The sequence below is a fragment of the Macrotis lagotis genome, chromosome 6 (assembly GCF_037893015.1).
Source record: "Macrotis lagotis isolate mMagLag1 chromosome 6, bilby.v1.9.chrom.fasta, whole genome shotgun sequence".
NCBI lineage: Eukaryota > Metazoa > Chordata > Mammalia > Peramelemorphia > Peramelidae > Macrotis > Macrotis lagotis.
In genome coordinates, this window is record NC_133663.1 from 57,118,961 (window position 1) to 57,144,478 (window position 25,518).

At 37.5% G+C, this 25,518-nt stretch overlaps 1 pseudogene; it reads right to left on the reverse strand.

Annotated features, from left to right (window-relative positions):
* Nucleotides 1-4,163: 4,163 nt before the first annotated feature.
* LOC141492126 (CXXC-type zinc finger protein 1 pseudogene) lies at nucleotides 4,164-24,128 on the reverse strand (annotated as a pseudogene).
* Between the last annotated feature and the right edge of the window lie 1,390 nt (nucleotides 24,129-25,518).

Consider the following 25,518-nt stretch of genomic DNA (forward strand, 5'->3'; position numbering starts at 1 on the left):
TTATCACCACTACAATTCAATATTGTATTAGAAATGTTAGTTTCAGTAGTAAGAGAAGAAAAAGTAATTGAAGAAATTAGAATTGAGAAGAAAGAAACAAACCTCTCCCTTTTTGCAGATGACATGATGGTATGCCTAGAGAACCCAAAAAATCATCTAAAAATCTACTGCAAACAACTAGTAACTTAAGCAAATTCGCAGGATATAAAATAAACGTACATAATCCTCAGCATTTCTATAAATTACTAGCAAGATAAAACCGCAAGAGTTAGAAAGAAAAATACCATTTAAAATAACTTCAGGCAACATAAAATACTTGGGAGTCTATCTGGCAAAGCAGAGTCAGAAACTCTATGAAAATAACTAAATGTTTTGACACTTTTTCATGCAAATAAAATCAGATTTCAATAACCTGGAAAATATCAATTGCTCATGGCTAGGTCAAGCTAATAAAAATGGCAATTCTACCTAAATTAAACTACTTATTTAGGGCCATACCAATCAAACTTACAAAATATTACTTTAATGAGCTAGATAAAATTGTCGCTAAATTCATATGGAGAAACAAAAACTCAAGAATATCAAAGGATTTAATGAAAAAAAAATGCAAAGGAATTAGACTTAGCCTTACCAGATCTAAAATTATATTATTTAAGCATCAGTCATCAAAACTCTCTGGTACTCACTAAGAAATAGAGTGTTGGAGCAGTGGAATAGATTTGTTACAAAAGATACAGCAGGAAATGATTATAGTAATCTGCTGTTTGATAAACCCAAAGAATCCAGTTTCTGGGATAAGAATTCTCTCTTTGATAAAAGCTGTTGGGAAAACAGGAAGAGAGTATGGCAAAGACTTGGATTAGACCAACATCTCAAACCCTATACAAAGATAAGATCAAAATGGGTCCAGGATTTAGACATAAAAGACAATATTACAAGCAAATTAGGAGAACAAGGAATAGTTTACCTGTCAGATCTATGGGAAGGAGAGCAGTTTATGACCAAGGAAGAGATACATAACCTCATCAGAAACAAACTGGATAATTCTGACTACATTCAATTAAAAGGCTTTTATACACACAAAACCACTCTAACCAAGATCAAAAGAAATGCAGTAAATTGGGAATGATTTTTACAACTAGTGTTTCTGAAAAAGGAGTCATTTCTGAAATATATAGATAACTGGGTCAAATTTTAAAAAAATAAGCCATTCCCCAATTGATGAATGGTCAAAGGATATGCAAAAGCTATTTGCAGATGAGGAAATAAGCAATCTATAGTATATATAAAAATTGTTCTAAACCATTATTGATTAGAGAAATGCAAATTAAAGCATCTCTGAGGTACCACCTCACAACTCTTAGATTGGACAATATGATCAGAAAGGACAGTGATCAATGGTGGAAGGGATGTGGGAAATCTGGGCCACTGATACATGGTTGGTGGAGTTGTGAACTGATTCAAACTCTCTGGAGAGCAATTTGGAATTACGCCTAAAGGGCAACAAAAATATGCCTACTCTTTGATTCAGCAATACCACTACTGGGTATTTATCCTGAAGAGATCATGTAAAAAGGGTAAAAACATCACTTATACAAAAATATTCATAGCAGTTCTGTTTATAGTGACAAAGAATTGGAAATCAAATGGATGTCCATCAATTAGGGATGACTAGACAAATTGTGGTTTATGTATATGATAGAACACCATGGTTCTTTTAGAAACTAGGAGCTGGCGACTAGGTGGCATTGGGGTGGCTAGGTGGCATAGTGGATAAAGCACCAGCCTTGGAGTCAGGAGTACCTGGGTTCAAATCCGATCTCAGATACTTAGTAATGACCTAGCTGTGTGGCCTTGGGCAAGCCACTTAACCCCATTTGCCTTGCAAAAACCTATAAAAAAAGAAATTAGGAGGGATGGGTTTTCAGAGAAGCTTGGAAAAACGTGCATGAATTGATGCTGAGTGAGATGAGGAGAAACAGAAGAACACTGTACACCCTAACAGCAACATGGGGGTGATGATCAGTATGGACTTGCTCATTCATCATGGCAATAATCAGGGACAATTTCATGGCATCTGCAACAGAATGCCATCAGTATACAGACAAAGAACTGTGGAGTTTAATCAAAGACCAAAGAATATTATCTCTAATTTTTTAAAAAAGTTGTCTTATGTACTACATAATTTTGCAATCTCTAATAATTTGTTTCTTCCTCAAGGAAGAAAATATTTATGTAAATCTAATTCTATTTTGCTCTTTCTTGAGGGAAAGCCCTGGAGATTAACAATGGACCATGTAAATTAAAAATCCCTCCCTTGATAGACAAGGTAGAAGCAGCTTTTTCAAATCCTGCCTTCTGATAGTGGACTTGTACAGGAATTTTCTCCAAAGCTACATTTTGTGGGTCCAGTAGCTGGATCCCTCACACATATGAAATCAGCAAACTTAAAGAAATTTAATATGTTTGTTAACCTAATTATATTTCTTCTTTTTTGAGACCAAACTTTGGAGGCTAATATTTGACATTTACTAGGACAAACTCTGGAAATTAATGTTTAGTTTAGTTTAAATTTAAATTTTCATTGAATTGAATTCTTTATTAAAGTCAAACTCATGATGGAGATCAAAGCTCAACAGGAAAGGTCTTTTGCACTAGGGTAAAAGTAGAATACAGTCCAGCTCAGGTTCATAGGTACAAACCAAACCCCAACAAACCAGGACCAGGTTGAAGGAGCCTCTGAAGCAGTAGCATTTTGTCATTGTAGTCTTCTTCAATAAGGAAGTATAAAAAAACAACCTTTCAGCAATATTGTAAGATAATTAGGTATAAATGAATGACTTAGCTATTCTCAGCAAAGCAAGACTCCAAGAAAACAATGAAGGACTTATGCTGAAAAATGGTGTCCATTTCTCGAGGAAAAAACTGATATGTCTGAATAAATATTGAGCATACTTATGTTTATTTTTTTCTTGAGTTTTTTCCTTCGTTTTCCTTTACATGAAAATTACAGAACCATTTTGCTGGACTACACATTTATAACGTTTATCAAATTGCAACTTTCTCAATGAGGGGAGAAAAGAGGAAGGGAGATAATTTGGAATTCAAAGTTTTCACAATAACTTTTTTGATTTACATTTTATTTTATTTTTCCAGTTTCATATTATAAAAGATCTTCAGCATTTATCCATACACAATTTCCCTCCATCTTCCACAACAGTCTAGTGAATATCATACATGTACATTTTTGTTTTGCATATTTGCATATTAGTCATTTTCTGGATGAGGAATTAAGGCTGAGGGACAAGAAAGAAAACCACTCTTATTAGCAATACAGTGATCAAAGATAATTCTAAAAGATGTGATGGAAAATGCTATCCACATACAAAGAAAACAAATCTGAATGTAGATCAAACCATACTAATTTCACTGATTTTTGTAGTTTGTCTTTTGTTGGTTTTTGCAAGTCAGTGGGGTTAAGTGATTTGCTAAAGTTCACACAACAATGATAATATTCTGTCCTTCATTTTCAAAGAAGACCACAACAGCAGGTAAGCGAGGCCATGACAAGCACAGGAATAGGATTTGAGTGAAGGGATGCTGTGCTAAGTTACCATCCCCACTTTCTCCTCCAGAACCATCTGGGTGCAGTGGCAAGAGATGAATCAGAATGACTGGAGGTGATCCTGGATGTGGAGGTGATCAGAATTAAGTGACTTGCCCAAGGTCACATAGCTAGTAGCAGTTAAGTGTCTAAGGTCCGATTTGAACTCATATCCTTAGGACTCCAGGCTTGGTGCACCATCCACTGGTGCCACCTAGCCTTTTCTTTGATTTTGCCCTTTTGTTCTGATACTTTTTTTTACAAGGTAATTAATATGAAGATTTGTTTAACATGATTGTATTTGTAAAAAAAATTAATAAATGAAGAGGCTTCTACTTCACCCAAAGGAGTGAGGAGGTGGGCAAAACAGGGGCAGCAATATGAAGGAAGCAAACCAACAGGGGCACAGAGGGAGATATGGAGAATGACCAGACCACCCAAGAAAGGGATGGAGTCTCACTTAGAGAGATAAAGACAGCAGAGTTGAGGGAAGGGAGAATGTTGTTCCACCTCAAAGTCGGGGTGGGAGCCAGAATGGCCTGCCCTCGGGGCTGGTGGCTCAGTGGTGGGTGTGGGTGCGCAGGTCACTGGTAAGGGGGTCGTGCTGGATGGTCCGGTGCAGCATCAGGGCCAGGAGGCTGCCCCGACTGGCTGAGGCCTGCCGCACCATTTGCTCCTGCTCCAATAACCCCTCCAGTTTGGTCCAAGCCCGCACCCGCTCCAGATCCAGCTCAGCCCTCTGAAGTTTCTCCCAGGCATAATGCCATCTGCAGCGGCTTTTGGGCAGGGGGCAGAAGGCCCCCGTCAGCTCAAACACATCCCGGGCCAGGGGGCAGCCGCAAACTTCATCTGCTGGCTCCTTGGGGTCCCTGGAGTGCTCTGGACATAGGACCCGCAGCTGATTGCAGTAGAGTTTGCTCTTTGGGTCATAGACATTACAGAAGAGTGGCATGGCACCCCCGGTTTCCATGGGGTACTTTGACCCTAAGCAAGTCTGGCGCTCATACTTGGCATAGCAGAGCTCCATGTGCCTCAGTGCCCCTTTGAGGCTGGTGGGGTGGCCACAGGAGACACAGGAGAGCTGGTGGCTCTGGTGCTTCTTGTCTCCCTCCTCAGTCTCCTGGTCTTCCCCAACTACCTGTTGCTTGGCCCTGAGGATGAGGGCCTCCAGCTCCTGGGAGCGACCCTCCAAGTCCCGCAGGTGCCTCCGAGTTGCCTCCTGCTCCCTTGCAATCTGCTCCAGAAGTTTCCTCCCTTGTTGGTCTGCCACACCTGGGCTTTGTTGCCACTGCTGGAGTTGTTGGGGCAGGATCTTAAAGATGCGATTGGCTGCCAGCTTCATGCCACAGTCAGTGGAGCAGTACTTGGAGCCTAGCTGGGCAGGCTGGACACAGCTGGGACCCAGACACTGGGTCAATGAGGCCTGAACCTTGGTATCTGATGTCAAGGAGGCCTGGGTAATGACATCTGTGGGCAAGGAGGCCCAGGTCTTGGCAACTGAGGTCAATGAAGTCTGGGTTTTGGCATCCATGGGCAAGGAGTCCCTGGTATTGGCAACTCTGTCCTCAGTGGGTTTCCACTTTCTATTGCATCTCTGCTTCTCCCAGTGATGCTTATAACTCTCCTTCTTTGACCTCTTCTTCCGCAGTTTGATGTTTTTCACTTCCACTTCACGTTTCCTTTTCCGAAGTCCTGGGGCCAGGAAAGGGACATCCTCAGGTTCATACAACCCTGACAAGCAGTAGTCATCAAAGACACTAAGACAGAAGTCCTGATCAAGGTCAGGGTCCAGAGGCAGGTACTCATCATAGAGGACCTCAGATGTGGCCAAGGCTTGGGGCAGCATCTTAAACATCTGGAAAGTCTTCCTTCCAGAAAAGGTTTCTATACAGCTGACTCAGAAGGGAAACACCTCTAGGCTTCCCAGGCTAGGAATTGGCACTGTACTTCTGTCTGATTTTACTAGTGTCTGCAGATTTCTTGTTATGGCAGGCACAAGTCACAGTGACCACAATTCTCAGATCCTAGGCAGTCCTCACACTCCCTATACATCTGAGCTGACTGGCACTTCTACTGGATGGGCACCTTTTATAAAGACCCAGGGGTTAAGGAGGTGGGGCCTTGTGGGGAGAGGTGTGAAGCCTTTGGGCTTGGTCTTAGACCCATGAAGTCCTAGATCCCAAGAAGATCTGAGACAACTTGGACTCAGCCTCATGGCCCCCATCGCATTCTAGGCAGGGTTTTTGTTGCTGTTACTGTTTGTTGTTTGTTGCTATGCTTGTGTGTTGGCGATGGATCTCCAACTTAGGGTTCTTTTTCCAGTACTGCAGTCCATACCACTCTCAGGTGACCTTTTCCATATTCTCTATCATCTTATCACTATAACCAAGAACTTGCTCCTTACAATGTCTCAGTCTATCAGAAAGCAGTTGATAGAGGGGTTGAGGCATACACAGTAAAGTGGCTCCATTCTTCTGGAGGTTCTCAAGCTTGGACTCTAGAAGCCCCAAGTTCTAAGTTTGAAACTGCCTCACCTAGGCCCCTCTGAGGTCTAAAAACTCCTTGCAGTCACTAGATTTTCCAGAGTGAAAGATAATGAGATTGAATTCACACTTCTGGATAATGAGTTTGAGTTCACACTTCTAGTTCTTGGTCAGGCGATTCTGCCTCCTCCCCTTTCCCTTCCCCCTTTCCTGCTCCTTTCCCTTCCCCTTATCTTTTTTCCCCCTCTCTTCCACTTTCCTTTTCCCTTCTCTTCTCTCTCTCTCTCTCCCCTTTTCCTTCCCTTCCCCCTTCCCTTTTCCCTCTCCCTGTCTCCCCTTATCCCCTCCTCTTTTCCCCTCCCCTTTCCCTTCCCCTCCCCTCTGATTCTTCCTCCACCTTTCACTTCCCCCTCCCCTCTTCCTTCCTTTTCCCTTCACCCTTCCTCTTTCCCCTCTCCCTATGCCCCCCAATCTTATTTAATGCAAGGTGGGGAAGTCTATTGTGTTCTACTAAAGCTTCAGTGGAGACAGATACCCAAGACTGGGGGTGATCTAAGTCTGATAGAGAATTTGAACTCAGATCCTTCTGACTCCAGGGCCAGTACTCTAACCACAACCTGGCTGCCCCAGTTGTTAACCTTAAAAAAAATTTTTTTTGTTAAATTTCTTAAGGAAGAAGATCCATGACATGTAAGAATGATGGCGTGACTTCCGCATTATGTTGATTATAGTGAGGGAAATGTTGTACAAAGACATCCTTCTCACTGCCTCCTCCAGAACCATTTTCACTCCATGCCCTGATCTAACAGGAAACAGCATTTCTGATCATTGTCTGGGATCTTGGTCCTTTGCATGTGGATCTTTTCCATTTCATTGAGGTAATGCTACCATAGCTCCAGGCAGAGCATTGGTATAGTGCCTTATATGGCTGTGTTTTGAGAATAGAGATACTTTCTCTGACCAAGCATGACTGTTGTCATTCTTTAGGCCCCCACTGAACACTTACTATTGAACACCCCCACCATGATTGTCTTTAGTCTAAGAGAGTCAACCAAACAACCATCCTTTTATTAATAACCTGCTCGCTTCATTAATAAAATATTAAATTATCCAAAAATACCTCTCTCTAATCTTTTTAATCATCACACCAGCTAGTGGCCCCATGAAAGTATATCCAATTGTCAATTGTCTTTACACATTTTATAATTCAAATTGAAAAAACTTCTATAAAATGTGCCCAAATTAATTTCTGCATTCCTTTTACAACTGAAGCTTTCAAACCTTGCAAGTTCAGTGACAAGTCAAAGGGTAAAACAATAAGCATACATATTCCTGGTGACATTAGTATGTAGAGATATAAAATACTATGAACAACTCTAAAATCTGAAGAAGACGAGAAACCTTATTGTAATGTGAGAAGGGTAACAGGAGCCCAAAGTCTTGTTTCTGACTTAATCTGACCTCAGTGCATGGAGGAAATCCTCCAGGAGATTAGGAATACATGAATTTTGACACACCTACCCCTAGGGAAGAACACATTTAATCTACTTCAATTTCCACATCATCTCATAACATAGGTCATGTTGTACTGTCACTTGGGATAACTTTTGATTACAGTTGGCATATGAAGTTCTGTACTATAGATAGACTATACACTACCTGAACATTTTATTTGTCTTTTTATGGTATGTGTATGTGTGTGTGTGTGTGCGTGTGTGTGTATCTGTGTTTTAGTACATTGTTGTGTATAAACATAAGTTATGGAGGCAATCCAGGGGGATGGACCTGAGGGTGATATTGTTGAGTTGATAATTTGTGGGACAATAAGGTGACACAATGGATAAAGTGTAATACCTGGTGTTGGGAAGTTCACATATTGATGAAGACACAAGAGCTGAGTGACTCTGCTTAGGGCACTTAACCTCTGTGTGCCTCCGTTCCCTCATCTGTAAAATTTGGATAATTGTAGCATCAGATTCCCAGAGTTGTTGTGAAATCAAATACAATAACTTTTGTGCAACGCATTGCAATCTTTAAAATTCTGTATAGATTTTAGCTTAAAGAAAACAGTGGTAGTTATATATTTACTGAATATTTCCCCAAGTGACTAGATGAGAAATTTCCTTTGCTGGCTTAGTGAGTATAGTACAATCCTGGCTAGGGGAATTTAAACTACTGAGTACAATAAAGTATCAGATGGAAAAAGGTAGCAGACGACAATCTGTTGTGTGATTTTAATCTGACAGTGACTTCTTGTCATAATTATATTTAGCACCATAATGATCCTAGTTCAAATGGACCAGTGCTGTCCCAGTATTCAACTATCCTTTATAAATTCTCTTGAAACATATTTTTTCAAGTGGAAAAACCATCCATAGTCACATGAAAAATTGCTCTAAATCTTTACTTATTAGAAAAATAATAATTTATTTCTTCAACGATTTTTTTTTCTCTCAACACAATCAGTTTTGATCAATGCATATTATGGAAACAGTGCAAAGATTATCAGATTGCCTTCTGTTGGGGGGAGTGAGGAGCAAAGGGAGATTGGGGAAAATTGTAAAATTCAAACAGAAACGATTGCCAGAAACTACTATTGCATAGAATTGGAAAACAAATAAAATAATTATATAATTAAAAAAAGAAATGCGTCAGAAACACTACTTAGAAAAATTGTTTCCCAACTTATTGCATTCCTTTTCACCTTGGTTGCTGTAGTTTTATTTGTACATACATTTTTTACTTTAATGTAATTAAAATTATCCAGTTTGTTTTATATAATCTTTTCTAAATTGATGCCCTTTGCACAGATCTGACCGGTAAACTATTTTTTGTTCTCCTATTTGCCTTATGATGCCACATCTTATGTTTAAATCCTGTATCCATTTTGGTTTTTTCTTGGCATAGGGTCCAAGAAATTGGTCTATGCCTAGTCTCTGCCATACTATTTTCCATTTTTCCTAACAATTTTTTTTCAAAAAGTGAGTTTTTATCCCATAAGCTGGAATCATTGGGTTTATCAAAAGTAAATTACTATAGTCATTTACCAATATCTCTTTTGTACCTAATCTATTCCACTGATCCACCATTGTATCTCTTAACCAGTATAAAACAGTTTTGATGACTGATGCTTTATAATAAAATTTTAGATCTGGTATGGCTAAGTTGACTTCCTTTGCATTTTTTCATAAATTCCTGTGATATTTTTGATCCTTTGTCCTTTTGTATGGATTCAGTTATTATTTTTTTCTAGCTCACTAAAGCAATTTTTGGAAGTTTGATTGTTATGATACTAAATATATAATTTAATTTAGATAGAATTGTCATTTTTATTGTAATAGCTGGGCCTAGCCATGAGTAATTGACATTTGCCCAGTTATTTAGTGATTTGTGTGAAAAAGTGTTTTATACTTGTTTTCATCAAGTTTCTGAGTCTGCCTTGGCATGCAGACTCCCGAGTATTTTATGTTGTCTGGTTATTTTAATGAGATTTCTCGTTCTATCTCTTCCTGCTTTATCTTGTTCGTAATATATAGAAATGCTGAGGATTTATGTGGGTTTATTTTATATCCTGTGACTTCACTAAAATAGATACCTATTTCCAGGAGGTTTTTAGATGATTTTCTCTATCACCTTCAATAATCTCTATCTCTCACTTCTATCATCATTTCATCTACAAAGAGTTCTGCTTCTTCATTTAAAATTATGATTCGTTCAATTTCTTTTTCTTCCCTAATTGCTAAAGCTAAAACTTCTTTTTTTCTCTTTATTTAATATTTATTCTCATTTTGTACAAGTAATGTTTTTTAGATTAATAAAATATTCTTGTTTAAGAGTAAATGATACCCCTCCCCCCATAAATATAGACTTGCTTGAGTGATAAAGGGGAAAGAAAAAAATTATAATTAAAAAATAAAATAATTGTAGTTATGGCCAGGTGGTGCAATGGATAGATCACCAGCCCTGGAGCCATGAGCACCTGAGCCCACATCCAGCGTACACCCAACAATCACCCAGCTGTGTGACATGCAAGCCACCCCAACCCCAATGCCCTGCAAAAGCCAAAAAAATGGAAAAAAAAAGACCCAAAATAAAATAAAATAGTAATAATAGTAGGGGTGGCTGGGTGGCGGACAGAGGATTGGCCCTTGAGCTAGGAGCACCCAGGTCCAAATCTGGCCTCAAACACCCAACGATCATCCCGCTATGTGGCCCCAGGCAGGCCACTCAGCCCCATTTGCCCTGCACCCCGCCCCAAATAATAATAATTATAAAAAATGTGCTTGAGTCTTTGTTACGACACCAACAACTCTGTTGTGGGTGGATCATATTCTTTATGATAAGTCCATCACAAAAGTTACTTCCATATTTTTCCAAAGTTGCCATTGCTGATTGCAACTCCCTCCTTTCTTATTTCTCCACTACCATGTAGTATATTTTCTCTCTCCTTTCACTCTGACTCTGCTGTAGGGTTGCTGAGTGGCGCAGCAGACAGATCCCTGGTCCTGGGTCCAAGAGGCCCCGAGCCCACATACCACCCCTTAGGCCCAGAATCCACCTGGCCCCATGGTCCTGGGCAGGCCTTCCAATCCCAGCCCCTTGCAAGAAGTAAAAAAGAAAATGTGTTATATCTGACCACTCTCCCCCCATGGTCCATCCTCTCCTCCTTTATTCACATCCCCTGTTCTCCCTGACCCTCCCCTTTTCTTCTTACTCCAGATGTCTATACCCCATTGAGTATATATGCTGTTTCCTCTCCTAACCACTTCTGATAAGAGTGGAGATTCCCTCATTCCCCCTTGCCTTCCCCCTTCCATATCATTGCAATAGCTCATTGTAATAAAGAAAAATCTTATTATATGAACTATCTTGGTTTATTCCCCTTCTCCTTCTTCTTTCTCCCATTACATTTCCCTTTTTTCTATTGACTCCATTTTTACACCATATTTTATCTTCAAATTCAGCTTTCCCCTGTGCTTCAACTATAAAACCTCTCACTACCTGCTCTATTAACTGAGAAGGTTCCTATGAGTATTATCAGTACCATTTTTCTATGCAGGAATACATGTAGTTCATCATCAAATCCCTCATATTTTCCCCTTCTCCTCCAATCTCTATGCTTCACCTGAGTCCTGTATCTGAACATCAAACCTTCTGTTCAGCTCTGGCCATTCCAACAAGAACATTTGAAATTCCCCTGGTTCTTTGAAAGTCCATCTTTTTCCCTGGAAGAGGACATTCAGCCTTGCTGGGTAGTTCATTCTTGGCTGCATTCTAAGCTCTTTTGCCTTCCGGTATATAATATTCCAAGCCCTACGAGCTTTTAATGTAGTTGCTGCTAAGTCCTGTGTGATCCTGACTGCAGCTCCACGGTATTTGAATTGTGTCCTTCTGGCTGCTTGTAATATTTTTCTCTTTGACTTGGGAGATTTGGAATTTGGCTATAATAATCCTAGGGGTTGGTTTTTTGGGATCTCTTTCTTGGGGGATCAGTGGATTCTCTCCATTTCTATTTTGCCCTCTGCTTCTAGAATATCAGGGCAATTTTCCTGTAGTAATTCTTTGAAAATGATGTCAAGGCTCTTTTCCTGATCATGACTTTCAGGTATCACAATAATTTTTAAATTATCTTTCCTAAGTCTGTTTTCTACATCAGTTGTTTTTTCAATGAGATATTTCACATTTTCTTCTAATTTTTCATTTTATTTTTTGGTTTTGAAGTATTGATTCCTGATTTCTGGCAAATTCATCAATTTCCCTGAATTCTATTCTTTGTCTGAAGGATTTGTTCTCCTCAGAGAGTTTTCTTATCTCTTTTCCCATGTGTCCAATTTTGCTTTTTAAAGCATTCTTCTCCTCAATAACTTTTTGAACTGTTTTATCCATTTGACCTAAGCTGGTTTTTAGCATTCTATTTTCTTCAGCATTTTTTTTTTTATTTCCTTGACTAGGCTGCTGACTTCATTTTCATGTTTTTCCTGCATCTCTCTCCTTTCTTTTCCCAGTTTTTCTTCTAACTATCTCATTTGATTTTCAAAGTTTTTTTTTTGATCTCTGTCATAGCCTGAGCCCATTTTCTGTTTTTCCTGGAGTCTTTAGATGCAGGAGCTTGTGCTTCCTCATCTTCAGACTGAGTATTTTGAGACTTCTTGGGCTCATATGCAAAATATTTCTCAGTGGTGTTCCTCTTTTTTCTCTGCTCATTTTCCCAGCCTGAGCCTGGTTTTGGGGTGCTTACTGAGCTTTTGGGATACTTCCACAAGGGTCTCAGTGTATGAGGCTCTGTCCTCCCTCCTGGTCTGTGAATGACCATATACACCCCCTTCTGCCATGGGGCTGAGGTGGAGGGGGCCCTGCTGTTCTATGGTGGGGGGCCTAGACTGCGATCAGGATCTGAATGTGTTCAGAGCCCCAGAGTCCTGCTCCAGGGGCAGAGGACAGAGCTGGGCAGTCTCTCCCTCCATTCCCCTCTGTAGGTTCAATGGGCTCATGCCCTGGGGGCTCCTGCTTACAGGCTCCTGTCTGCTTCTGTTCCTGGATCTGGGCTGTGCTGGCCATTGCTTGCTGTGTGCAATGAGGGCTGGGTTCCAAGTGCTCCCTCTGGCAGAGGTCCCCCGCTGTTCCCCCAATTTGTGTCCAGTGCTCCCCAGGGCGTAGCTCAGGAGACTCCCCTGCTGCTGTGAGCCTTGCTCCCAGCGCCCTGGGGCTGCCTCCTGGAGGCTGAAGTTCTTTCACTCTGGTGGGCCACCCCTCTGGTGTGCCGCCCCTCCAACCCTGGGGAGCAGAGCCTTTCTGCCTTTTTCCAGGTAGGAGAACTGCCTCACTGGGTCCCTCTGTGGGTTCTGTCTCTCGAAAATTTAGTTAGATTCCTTAGCTTATGAGTTTTATGAGAGAGCGCCTAAGACATGTTCTGTTCTTGTTGCCATCTTGGCTCCACCCCCCTAAAGCTAAAATTTCTGATAAAATATTGACTAACAGCGGTGCATTGTTTCACTCTTGATCTTATTGGGAATGCGTCTAGCTTATCCCCATTATATATAAAGTTTGCTGATGGTTTTAGATAGAGACTGTTTATCTTTTTTAAAAAACATTCCATATATTCCTATGCTCTCTAGTGTTTTTAATACAAATGAGTGCTGTTCTTTTTCAAAAGCTTTTTCAGCATCTATGGAGATAATCATTTGATTTCTTTTAGGTTTGTTATTGATATAGTCAATTATGTTGAAAGTTTTCCTAATGTTGGACCTCCTCTGCATTATTGGAAACCAACACTTGGTTTCATTTATTAGTTTAATCATTTCCTTTCTTTCAATTTTATTTTCACTTTTAATTTTCAGAATTTCTAATTTAAGATTTAATTGAGGATTTTAAATTTGTTCTTTCTCTAACATTTTAGTTGCACACTTCATTTTCTTTCTCATTTTATTCATGGAATATTATTCATATAAATAGTTCCATAGTGAATTATCCTATTGATAACTTTCTGTAACCAGTTTGCTAATATTTTATTAAACATCTTTGTATTCACAGTCATTATGCTAATTAGTCTAAATTTTTTTTCCTCTGATTTGACTTTTCCTGGTTTAGATATCAGCACCATATTGTTGTCATAGAAGGAACTTGGTTGAATTCCTTCTTCACATATTTTTTTTCTAATAGTTTATATTGAATTGCAACTAATTGTTACTTGAATATTGGTAGAATTCCCTTTTGAGTCCATCTGGCCCTGGAGATTTTTTCTTAAGGAGTACATTGATGGTTTGTTCAATTTATTTTCCTGAGATAAGTTTAAGTAATTAATTTCCTCTTCTTTTAACCTGGTAATTAATATTTTTGTAAATGTTCATCCATTTCACTTAGATTATCAAGTTTAATGGTATACAGAAGACCAATGTAGTCCCAAATCATTACTTTAATTTCCTCTTCATTGGTGGAAAATTCATGTTTTCTTAATTTTGATACTAGTAATTTGGCTTTCTTCTTTCTATTTTAAATAAAATTAAACACAGATTTATCTATTTTATTGTTTTTTCCTCAAAACCAACACTTGGTTTCATTTATTAGTTCAATAGTTTTCTTGCCTTCAAGTTTATTAATTCCACTTTTAATTTTCAGAATTTCTAATTCATTATTTAATTAGAAATTTTTCATTTGTTCTTTCTCTAACTTTTTAGTTGCATGCTCAGTTAATTCTCTTTCTTATTTTATTCTTAAGTATTTGGAGAAGAAACATTTCTTCTAATAACTGTTTTGATTATATCACATAAATTTTGGTATGTTGTCTCATTATTGCCTTTTTCTTGGATGAAATCATTATTTCTTTCTTTGATTTATTGTTTGATCCACCCATACTTTAAAATTAAGTAATTTAGTTTCCAATTAGTTTTAGGTCCATCTCTTCATGGCCCTTTATTACATTGATTCATATTACTTCATAATCTGAAAAGGATGCACTCAATATTTGTCTTTCTGCAATTGGTTATAAGGTTTTTATGGCCCTAATACATGGCCCATTTTTGTGTAAGTGCCATGAACCACAACAATAAAAGTTATATATCTTTCTATTCCAGTTTACCTATTCAATTTTCTTCAGAGGTTTAGCATATCGAAGTTTGCTAACATTCTATTCAACTCCTTGACTTCCTTCTTGTTTATTGTATGGTTAGATTTATCTAATTCTGAGAGACAGAGTTAAGATCCCCCACCTGAAGAGTTTTGCTGTCTATGTATTTATGTAACTCATTTAGCTTTTCCTGTAAAAATTTGAATACTATACCACTTGGTACATGCATATTTAGTATTGAAATGATTTCATTGTCTATGGTATCTTTTAGGAGGATATTGTTCCCTTCTTTATGTGTTTTAATTGAGATCTATTTTTGCAACTGCTTTGTCTGAGATAAAAATTGCTATCCCTGCTTTTCCACTTCACTTGAAGATGACCAAATGCGTGTCCTGAGCAGTTGCTCTGGAGCTCTCCCAGTCCTTATGCTAGAACTCTCCCAGTCTGTCAAGAACACACACACACAGTAAAGGCTTCCACCCTACCTTCAATGTTCTTGGGTTAGTCCCCTACCTCACCCTGCTACTTGTGTACTGGATCGCTACTCTTTGCCCTGGTCATGCTCATACTCCCCCTTTGTCAGACCTTTTTAGAAAGTATTACCCTCTGTTCTTTTGTGTGTTCTGATAATCCAAAATCTGTTAACAGGCTTAATTCATGTCAGTTCTGAGGGAAAGCCAGGATAGCTTAAAACAGTGCCTGGTTTCTCTCCTCCATCTTGGCTGGAAGTCTCCAAGTGCATATCTTCATATAACCATAGATAGGCTTGATTACTTTATCTGAAAACTGTTCATATCTTTTGATACTTTATCAATAAGGAAATGGCTTTAAATGTTTGAGAAATGAGGCATTTATCAGAGAAACATTCTTCAATATTTTTTTTTCACATTTACTATTACTAATTGTATTTCTCTCCATCTATTTGCCCCCCAATTAATTTATTCTTTAATCTCTCTCCTTTCACCTTATCCCTCTTCAAAAGTGTTTTGTATCTCTGACTACATCCTCTCTCAAAGTCCCCTCCATTATTTCACCCCTTCTTCTCTAATCCCCTTCTTTTCTTACTTTCCTGTTGGGTAAAATAGATTTCTATGCTGACTTGAGCTACATCTGATTATAGGAAGGTTCAGTCTATCATTCATTCGTCTGTCCCTTCTTACCCTCCACTTATGAGAGCTGAATCTTGCCTCTAATGACAAATAATTTACTCCATTTTACTTTTCCCTTTCCCCAAGTTCATTTATCTTTCACCTATTAATTTTTTAAAATAACATTAATTAATTAATTTTTAAAAAATAACGTCCCTTCATATTAAACTCACACCTGTTCTCTCTCTCTCTCTCTCTCTCTCTCGCTCTCTTTTTATACACACACACACACACACACACACATCTACTCCTTACAATTGTCCTAATAGTGAGAAAATTCTTATGCATTAAAATTATCATATTCCCATGTAGGAATATAAAGTTTAAAATTATTAAGTCATGTATATCTTTTTTATGTTTGTTTGAGTCTTGCCTTTGAAATCAAAATTTCTGTTCCACACTGATCTTTTTATCAGGAAAGTTTAAGTCCCCTATTTCATTGTGAGTCTAGATAATTATTTAAGTATTTGAGGTCAGATTTGAACTCAGATCCTCCTGACTCCAGGCCAGTGTTCTATCCACTGTACCACCCAGCTCTCAGAAAGTCCCCTATTTCAATGAATATCTATCTTTCTCCCTGAAAGAGTATTCTGGGTAGTTGGTTTGATTTTAATTCAAATTCTTTGGTCTTTCAGAATATCCTATTCCAAGCACTCTGATTCTTTAATGTAGAAGTTGCTAAAGCTTGTGTTTCTCTGACTGTGGCTCCATGATCCTTAAACTGTTTCTTTCTAGATGTTTGCAAAGTTTTCTCCTTGACTTATGAACTCTAATATCTGGATAAAATTTTCATGGGAGTTTTCATTTTGGGATTGTTGTATGAAGAGTCTGGAGAAGGTTAGTATTGATCCATTCTGGGCTCATGTGGTCCTCTTACAAAAGACTTTCCATGGAACTCTGCTGTCATCACACAGATGTGTCAATACATGACTTCACTTGATAAGCCTTGTACCCATACTTCCTGAACAAGGTTATATCCTGTGCAAGTCTGAGAAATGTCATGGACTTGTTTTTTCTTGTATGCTAATGTTGCTGTGCTATGAAGAACTTTCTGATACTGTGAATAAACTGCACTGCTAGTTGTCCTGCTAACAACCCCACCTGAGCATATATATATTTCATTTCTCTCCTGATCCCTGTCACTCTCCCTGCTGGTCAGGGCAATGCTACATTTGGCACCCTGATGTGGGGCAGGAACTGGGACTTGAAGTCATCCTGAGGCTGAGATAGTTTATTTGAGGAAATCCCTGGTGAGCCCATGAATAGTCCAGGGCTAAACAAGGTAAGGGGAAGTCATTTTTTTTTTGAAAAAACACAAAAATTTATTAAAAGAAGTTACAACACATAGGAAAGGATAAGTAGAGAGAGAGAGGGGGGAGAGACAAAAGAACAGCAATATTGACTGTGGCCTTGAGCAGGAGTACAACCCAGGTTTTTATGTCTTGCCTCTCATCCAGAGGGCAAAAGGTGAACTCCCTTCCCCTTACTGGATCTGAAATTAGGTAGAAGGTGAAGCCTAAGGAGATCAGGACACAAATTTTACATTAAACAATGAATCAATGGTGCATCAAGAATGCTGATCTCCACCCAATTTGAAAAGATTAGCAGCCTTTAAGATTACAGATTTAGTTTCTGCTACATTCATAGTTCTCTATATCTTTTCCATGGTAGTTAATTTACATCTCAAGGGTAGGTGGTAGTCAATTTACACCTCTACCCAATTTCTTTCTGTTACATTCATAATTGTCTTCATCTTTCCCCTCAAAATTATTGACAACCCAGATTCTTCTGGGCCTTTCAGAGTCCATTTGGAGATGAATGTATTACAGTAAGGATTTCATTGAGACAGGGTCCAGAGAACGATCAAGTGGCAAAGCTGGCTGGCATCCTGCAGAGGCTGGTTTCAGAGATATACAGCTAGAGAAACAAAACTCAAGGAAAAAATTGAGCAAGCAAAAACCAAAGATATTGTAACAGAGAAGGCTATATAACAAAGGTCCAATAATTAGGGAAAAACTAGAATGTCTATAAGGGGTTAGGAATTATAAGCCAGGAGGCTGCTAGGTGGCTCAGTAGATAAAGTAATGGCCATGGAGTCAGGAGTACCTGGATTCAAATCCTGTCTCAGACACGTAATAATTACCTAGCTGTGTGGCCTTGGGCAAGCTACTTAACCCCATTTGCCTTGCAAAACAACCTTAAAAAAAAGAATTATAAGCCAGTATCAAAATAACAAAATGGGTTCCAATATAACACAGATTCATTGATGGATGCCACATAAGTTGTAAACAAAAGCTCAAAAATAGTATAAACAAAATGCAACAAAATCTTTTATTTTAGCTTTGGCCATATTTAGAATGAACAAAAATTCTAGTTGAACAATGGATCTCTCCTTTAAAGCAGTTTAAAAGTATACTAACAGGCATTATCCTGATATAAACTGATATCATACTGATATTTCTTTTCCTTAAGGGAACTTTTGGTAAAAGGTCACATCCTATGTTAAAAGGCCGAAATAAAAATACTTGCCAATTATTTAAAATTTAGAAGATAGAATTCCAATGGCTCACTCTCATACTTAATTATGTTGCACCTGGAATGATCATGGCAATTTGCTATTATAGAGCAGAAAGGAACAAGAGGAAATGTTCCCTTAAGAAGTCATACAGCCAATCCTTTTCAATGAGCCAGGTGAGGGATTCCTTTAAGAGAATCCTACCACAGTTGAGGCCAGGGCTGTTTTTTTTCAAAGGTCACTTACTCCATCTGAATATCAAACCCCATAGGACTAAATGGCTTCATTGGTATATTGTCTTTCTATTTTAACATACTGGATGTTAGGCAAACCAATCATTAGTACACTGTAATACAGCAATTATAACCAGTTATAACCAGAGCTTCAGGTAATTTGAGCACTAAGGAGAGATAAGAGTGTGCCAGGCTGCAAAAAATTTCAATGGTTGCTCATGTACCTAAGGACAGTACAGTAAATGAAATGCAATAAACAGATTTCTAGGTGTAAAAACACAATAATCCTAATTTATAATTTTTATAAAATCAATTTTTTTCAATGAACCCATTTAGTTATTAACTATGTTTAAAATAATTAAACATCTCCTTCTGGCTGGGAGGTTGTCCATCTTCCCCATACTTCTCACATAACAATTGGCTAGAGATTGCCACAGAGAAATCTCAAATCATTATTTTATCTTCCTCATGTTACACAGATGCTTTTTATATATAGTTAATATTTATAGCTGGAAACTTCTATACATAAACTTTTAACTACTAGCCATCTTCAAAATACAAATGATTACTTTCAGATTTCTTTAAAAGCATTAGAACATCTTAGGTAACTTTAAATTTCTAACATATTTTATTGATTCTAATGCAATTAAATAATAGTAAAAACAACCAGGCATTTAAGTCAGTTAACATCATGAGTTATTAAATTTTACAAAATAATATTTCCATCATTATATTATGCATGAATCCACAGTTGTATCCCAGAAAGGGTCATAATTTGTGATATTTCCCTTATAACCCCTTCACAACAATTACATGTTAATTCTGGGCTTTAACATTACAGTATTCAAATAGCTTACATGTTCGACTGGTAATATAATTTTCAAAGTTCCAAAAGAATATCATATAACTGATAAATCCATATATATATATATATATATATTCCTTTCCATAAACAAGTGATGATAAATGATAAGAGATAAGGATTAAAAACTTTCTTCCTTTACCAACAAAAAACCTTGTGAGATTGTTGACAATTATCAATATTAATTCAACATCAAAGCAAATCATATTATAAAATTTAGTACAATATTTCTTTCCCAAAAGAAATCAATAAATACATTATATGATTATATAATTATATTTATTCCCAAAATCTTTTACATACAATTTATCCAAATTATATTTTCTTTCTTAGTAACACACACACACACACACACACACAGACACTGCCCACACAAATTCTCCAGACATTACAGGACTTTCAAAAGTGACTAAATTACTCTCATTTAGCTCTCAGATAGTTTCCTTTTTTAAAAACAAGGTGGTGACCTTCTCCTATCAAAGGCCTTCCTTGTCCTCTTTTCAAAGCCTCTTGAGGGCAGGAAGTCTACATTCCCTAAAAGTCTCAATTAACCTAAATTGAATACAACCTTTAATCGATATTAGATTAACAAGAACTTCTTAGCTCATAGTTGAAATCATTTCACAAACTTTGCTACTTACAAACTTTCAAATTGTATAAGGAGATAGGCTCAGATCCCTACTTAAAATTGGATCTTTTCAAGCAATTAAATTCAAAACCCAAACCAAAAGGAGTGACATTTAAATCAGACAACTATTTCAGATCTGAATTACACATGCACACAGACAGAGGAGTTTAGACATAGACACAACTCTTTTGTATAAAGATTTCAAATTTAACAAGTTGAGGTTGTTAGATACCCTGGCCAGTACCAAATCTCAAAATTTAGAAACAGTTTCCCACCTCTCCAGGACAATAGAGAGATTTGAAAATGTCTCATTGATGTTTAAATACACATGTAGACAAATATACACAGATATATTTATATTTTTGAATGTACCAATTAAAACCAGTCAAAAATAATTTTTAGAATCAAACAGAATTTCTTGAGGAACCTCATATATACATTAAGATTTTGAAGTCAACCAATAGTTATAATTGAATGCATTCTTAATTAAGTTTGTAAAGTTCGATTTCAGTTACTCTATTACAGAGATATTAGTTATTAGCACAGGCTTGATTAAAAGATGAAATCTGAATTTCCCAGTCCCAGGAAAAGTTATCCCCCCCCCTTTTTTTCCTTAACTAATTGCCCGTGAGACTTCTCAATCAATCTTCCCATTTCCCCTCCCTCTCCCAAGGGTGGGACCTTCTCAGTCCAAAATGTCTTTAGGGAATGGGGCTTGGAATTGAAAACATGGTCATTGCCCACCCCACCTCCCCAAACCAGGAAGAAGGCATGGGGGTCCTGTGATTTCTAAAACAAGTTGGGGGGGGGGAGTCTTGCATTCCATCTGAGACATAGGTTTGAATTTCAAAGTTCTAAAAAGGATGATTTTCCTTTTCCCTCCCCCCCTCCCCCTGCAGAGGGTCGGGGGTCACAGAGAATGAGAGAGAGCATTTCAAAGAGAAAGAGAGTTCCACCCAAAGATAATTTCGAGGAGCTCAGGTGTTTTGCTTTTGTCAAATCTAATTCCTTCAAAGGAGCTAACACACAGTAAGTTTTCCCCCATATTTTAATTCTCCATTAATTTTTAGGTAGGCAAATACAGTCAATTGGACATACACCAAATGAGTCTTTAACAACCCTCACTCCACAGTGGGGTATAAACCAAACACACCTCAGGACTGCCTTTTCTCCCATTAGTCTGAACAACAGGGCAGACCCACACCAGGGTTTCTGTGAAACAATATATGGGAGCAGATTCGCCGACTCCCCACAAAACTCAACCTTTTTCTGTTTTCCAAAAAAAAAAAAAGAAACACAGAAGGAGGGTTAGATCCAATAATTTTCCTACTTTTCTAAAAATCTAGGATCTATAAAAAGGGGTGTGCTTCTCACATATGGAGCTCAATCCAGTTTCCCAGTCTGGGTGGAGATTTTGATCCTGGCTGGCTTGTCATTATGCAGCCACTGGCTACTTGAGTTCGGTTCTGTCTATGAGGAATTATTATTGAGACTCAGGAAACCAAAGGTGGAAATAAAACAAAAATGTATTAAAAGAAGTTACAATACATAGGAGGGAATAGGGAGAGGGAGGGAGAGAGAAAAGAATAGCCAAGTAGCACTCTCTGGGCCAGCAGGTTAGAGAACACTGTGGCCATAAGGGGAAGTCTTGATGGGAAGCCAGTCAGTGGTGCACTTTTAATTTCATTTTCCAGGTGAGTACAGCAGTTGCTATATGAAAGGAACAAAGAACTAAAAAAGCCAAGACAGGACATAAAAATTTTAAGAAACTGGTTAAAGAGAAGAGCTTATAAATCAACAGCAAATAAAAACAAATAGAAAAGTTCTTACAGATTTCTTATGAATGCTCTCCATGGTTCCCAATGAAGGGAGAATTGAGACAGGAGGAATTTTGAATCTACATTGTTTGAAGAATAGTGTGTGAACAGATAAATGAATAATAATATGATAAAATGCTGTTGACTTTTTCTCTTTCCTGTTTCTTCAGTGTGATTCTGTGCTGCCAAAATGCTTTACCCCCTCCTTCTCCCTCTCCCTTGCTTGTCCACTTACAGTTCTGGCAACATCTCTAAACCTTGAAGTTAGCAGAAAGAGGAATTTAGAAAAAGGACTAGCTAAGAGAGAGAGAGAATTGTTTCATGAAAACTTGGGTAAACAAGTGTTAAAATGAGAATTTATTTGTAGTTAAAAGCAAAAGAAACTTAACCCCATTTGCCTTACAAAAAAAACCCTAAAAAAATAACAAAAGTAAAAGAAAATAGTTTTGCCAGATAGGAAGATATGTTAAATAAAGAAATCATAAAAAGTAATACTATTTTATATTGAGAAAATTTTGAGGAAGTAAATTCTAGAAAGACAAGAGAATCAGGGTAATTCTAAAGTAGATCATTTGAATATAAAGAAATGCCAGAAAAAGGGAATCTAAACAGTTAATCCTGTGCCAGAATGATATGGCAACCTTATAGCTTCATGAGTTTATTAATATAGATTCTGATAATGTCAGTTATTACAGAAAATAATGGGTCAAATGAGGATTTAAGAGTAGAAGATCCCCCCCCCAAAAAAAAGATTTAGGACTGTCCCTTTTTAAAGAAATTATTTCATTTACTCTATTTGATGGGTGGCAGGGGATATTCTAATTAGGCTGTAGGAGTTTTGAAAGGCCGTTGCCTTCTCAAAAGTTAAACCAGGTAAAATCAAGAAGTGTTAAATATTAAAACTTTTGATTGGAAAAGCATATTGTGTAAAGTGGAATCATGTACTAAAGTCAAAAAAGCTAATACAAAAGAATTATGGGACAGTTTATTAAGGGAAAATATAAGTAGTTCAGTCTGAGTAATGGGTTCTGAAAGAAGTGTGAAGAGAAAAAAGGGTTTCAAGGAAAATGAAAAGGCATATAGAGACAATTTGGGTTTTTGAACCATTTGTGAAGTATGGAATCTAGTTTAAGCATGTAGAAAGAAAATATGAGAAGGTTCAACTTTGTATAAGATGGATTTTGGGAACTTTGAAAACTGATTTACAAATCAATGTAAGAAGAGAAGAAAGTATAGAGAGCTATAAGTATATAATGGGAATATGTATTTAGATGATGTTGGGGTATTTTGAAAATTTCATTAGACAGACTTTGGCAATGCCTGGCAGTGAACTGATTGGAAAGTATTAAATTAAATGGTGTGGGTCTGCCCTGTTGTTCAGACTGATGGGAGAAAAGGCAGTCCTGAGGTGTGTTTGGTTTATACCCCACTGTGGAGTGAGGGTTGTTAAAGACTCATTTGGTGTATGTCCAATTGACTGTATTTGCCTACCTAAAGTATTAAAGTTTGATATGAAAGCAATTGCTAGGTAAATGTTAACTGTTTGTTTACATTGGGTAATTCTACAATGTGTTAAATCCTCCATACAAAGTAATCTGAAAATACATGTGACTGAATAAAGGAGCTTAAAAGAATTCATGGAAATGCTAGAATAGATAGTGACAGAATGACCTTGATAGAGGCTGGGAGTCTGCCAAAACCATTGTCAGTACAGACTTTTGAGTTATGTGCTCTTAATCAAACTTTTAATTACTAATAAAGGGGGAGATATAGGTAGGGATAAATCATGCAGGGCCCTAGATAGAGTTTTATACACAATTAACTATTTAATTTTGTATGAAAAGGGTGTTACGCCATGCAAAAATACTTTAAATTAATAGATAAATTTAAGCAAGGAATATCACAGGACATGTGGATTAGGTGGAAAGACCTCAAAATAGGCATATATTGAAGGCCCCATCTCCTGGTAACCTGGGCACAAGGGTATGCTCGTGTATCCACAGGTCACAGCAAAGAAACAGTCTAGGTCCCAGGAAAAAGCATCCAAACTATCCAGAAAATTAAAGGAGATGCACATCCAGAAGTCCCCAAGGAAGCAGCAAAAATGGAGGCTTAGCAGACAACGGAGAAGAAAAAAATCCACTTATACAGCAATTGATTTTGCTCATGGGAGCAGGATACAGGCATAGCAACTTCACTGCCTGTTTTTGGGACAATGGGACTATAATGTATGGTAATGGACTACCAGAACTTTTACCTGTCTGGACTGTACCATGATTGAATATATAGGGTCTGAAGTTAGTAATAACTTTACTGTGTTCATTATCACTAGGCTATGCTTCAATTGTAAGGCCAGTGAAGACAAAGGGTTGGAATTTATGTCAAGCTGATGAAGTGTTTCCCCATCTTATAGAAAAAGGAAATATTGCAGTACAAGTTCATTGGGGGAAAAAAAGATGTGTTAGCTGTATAGTTAAGGGTGTAGTAATGTTGATGAATGTTGTAATGTTCTTTGTAAACATGGCAGTGTCTGTATCTATAGCTCAAAATCAGAAGGTTGAAGCAGAGTTTATAGAAAAGTTAAGTAAAAATGTTACTGAAGGATTACAAATTCAAAGTAGAAATAATGAAGAATTTTATCACATATTAACAGGATTGAGAGATACCCTTGTGGCTTTCAGGGAAAAATTGGATATATATTAGAAATCAGAATGAATAAGAAATGTGATTACCGATACTCTTCTGTGCCTTGGAATTCTTCACAATATAATTGAACAAGGATTAGAAATCATTTGGATGATGTATTGAAGAGTAACTATAGCCCTAGATATAGATGATTTTAATTTTATTATCAATAATATAGATAGAGCCATTTTGTATAGGGAAGAAAATATAGATTTAAGCAAGAAATTGTATGATTTGTTGTCTTCTCCACCTGTAATTGGTACATGGTTAGATGATATTATTTCTGTTTTCAGCTTTGTTTGTCTCTCATTTTTAAAAACTATCTGTGCTCTAAGTAAGAGTGTAGGTTGTACATTCAATATATTAAAAGCCAGAATGGCATATATTGAAGAAGGCTTATAATATCCTAAGATGTACAAAGACCCTCCAAGAATGGTTTGAAGACAGATAAGATGGCTGATGTATTTACTGACCAGTATACTTAAGGTCTTTTATAATATGTTAAAATTATAAAATTTTGATGACACAAGTTAAGAACTGGATGTTATAGGTTGAAGGGTAACTCATACAGTTGTGGGTTATGTATTGAAATAGAAAAGGGGGGGAAGTGTTAAGGCTCCACATGAAGAGTCTGGAAAAGGTCAGTATTGACCCATTCTGGGCTCATGTGACTCAAGGCTGTCCATGGAACTCTGTTGTGATAACACAGCTATTTCGATGCATGGCTTTACTTGAGTGATAAATCTTGTGCCCAAATTTCCTGACGAAGGTTACAAGTCTGAGAAATGTCATGGACTTGTTTTTTCTTGTATGCTAATGCTTGTAGTTGTCCTGCTATCAACCCCACCTGATTGTACATGTTTTGTTTCTCTCCTAAGCTGTGTCACTCTCCCTTCTGGCCAGGGGGCCACGACATGGTATCTCTTTCAGGAGATGTTAAGTGGAATTCTTTCAATTTCTATTATTCCCTCTTGACCTAG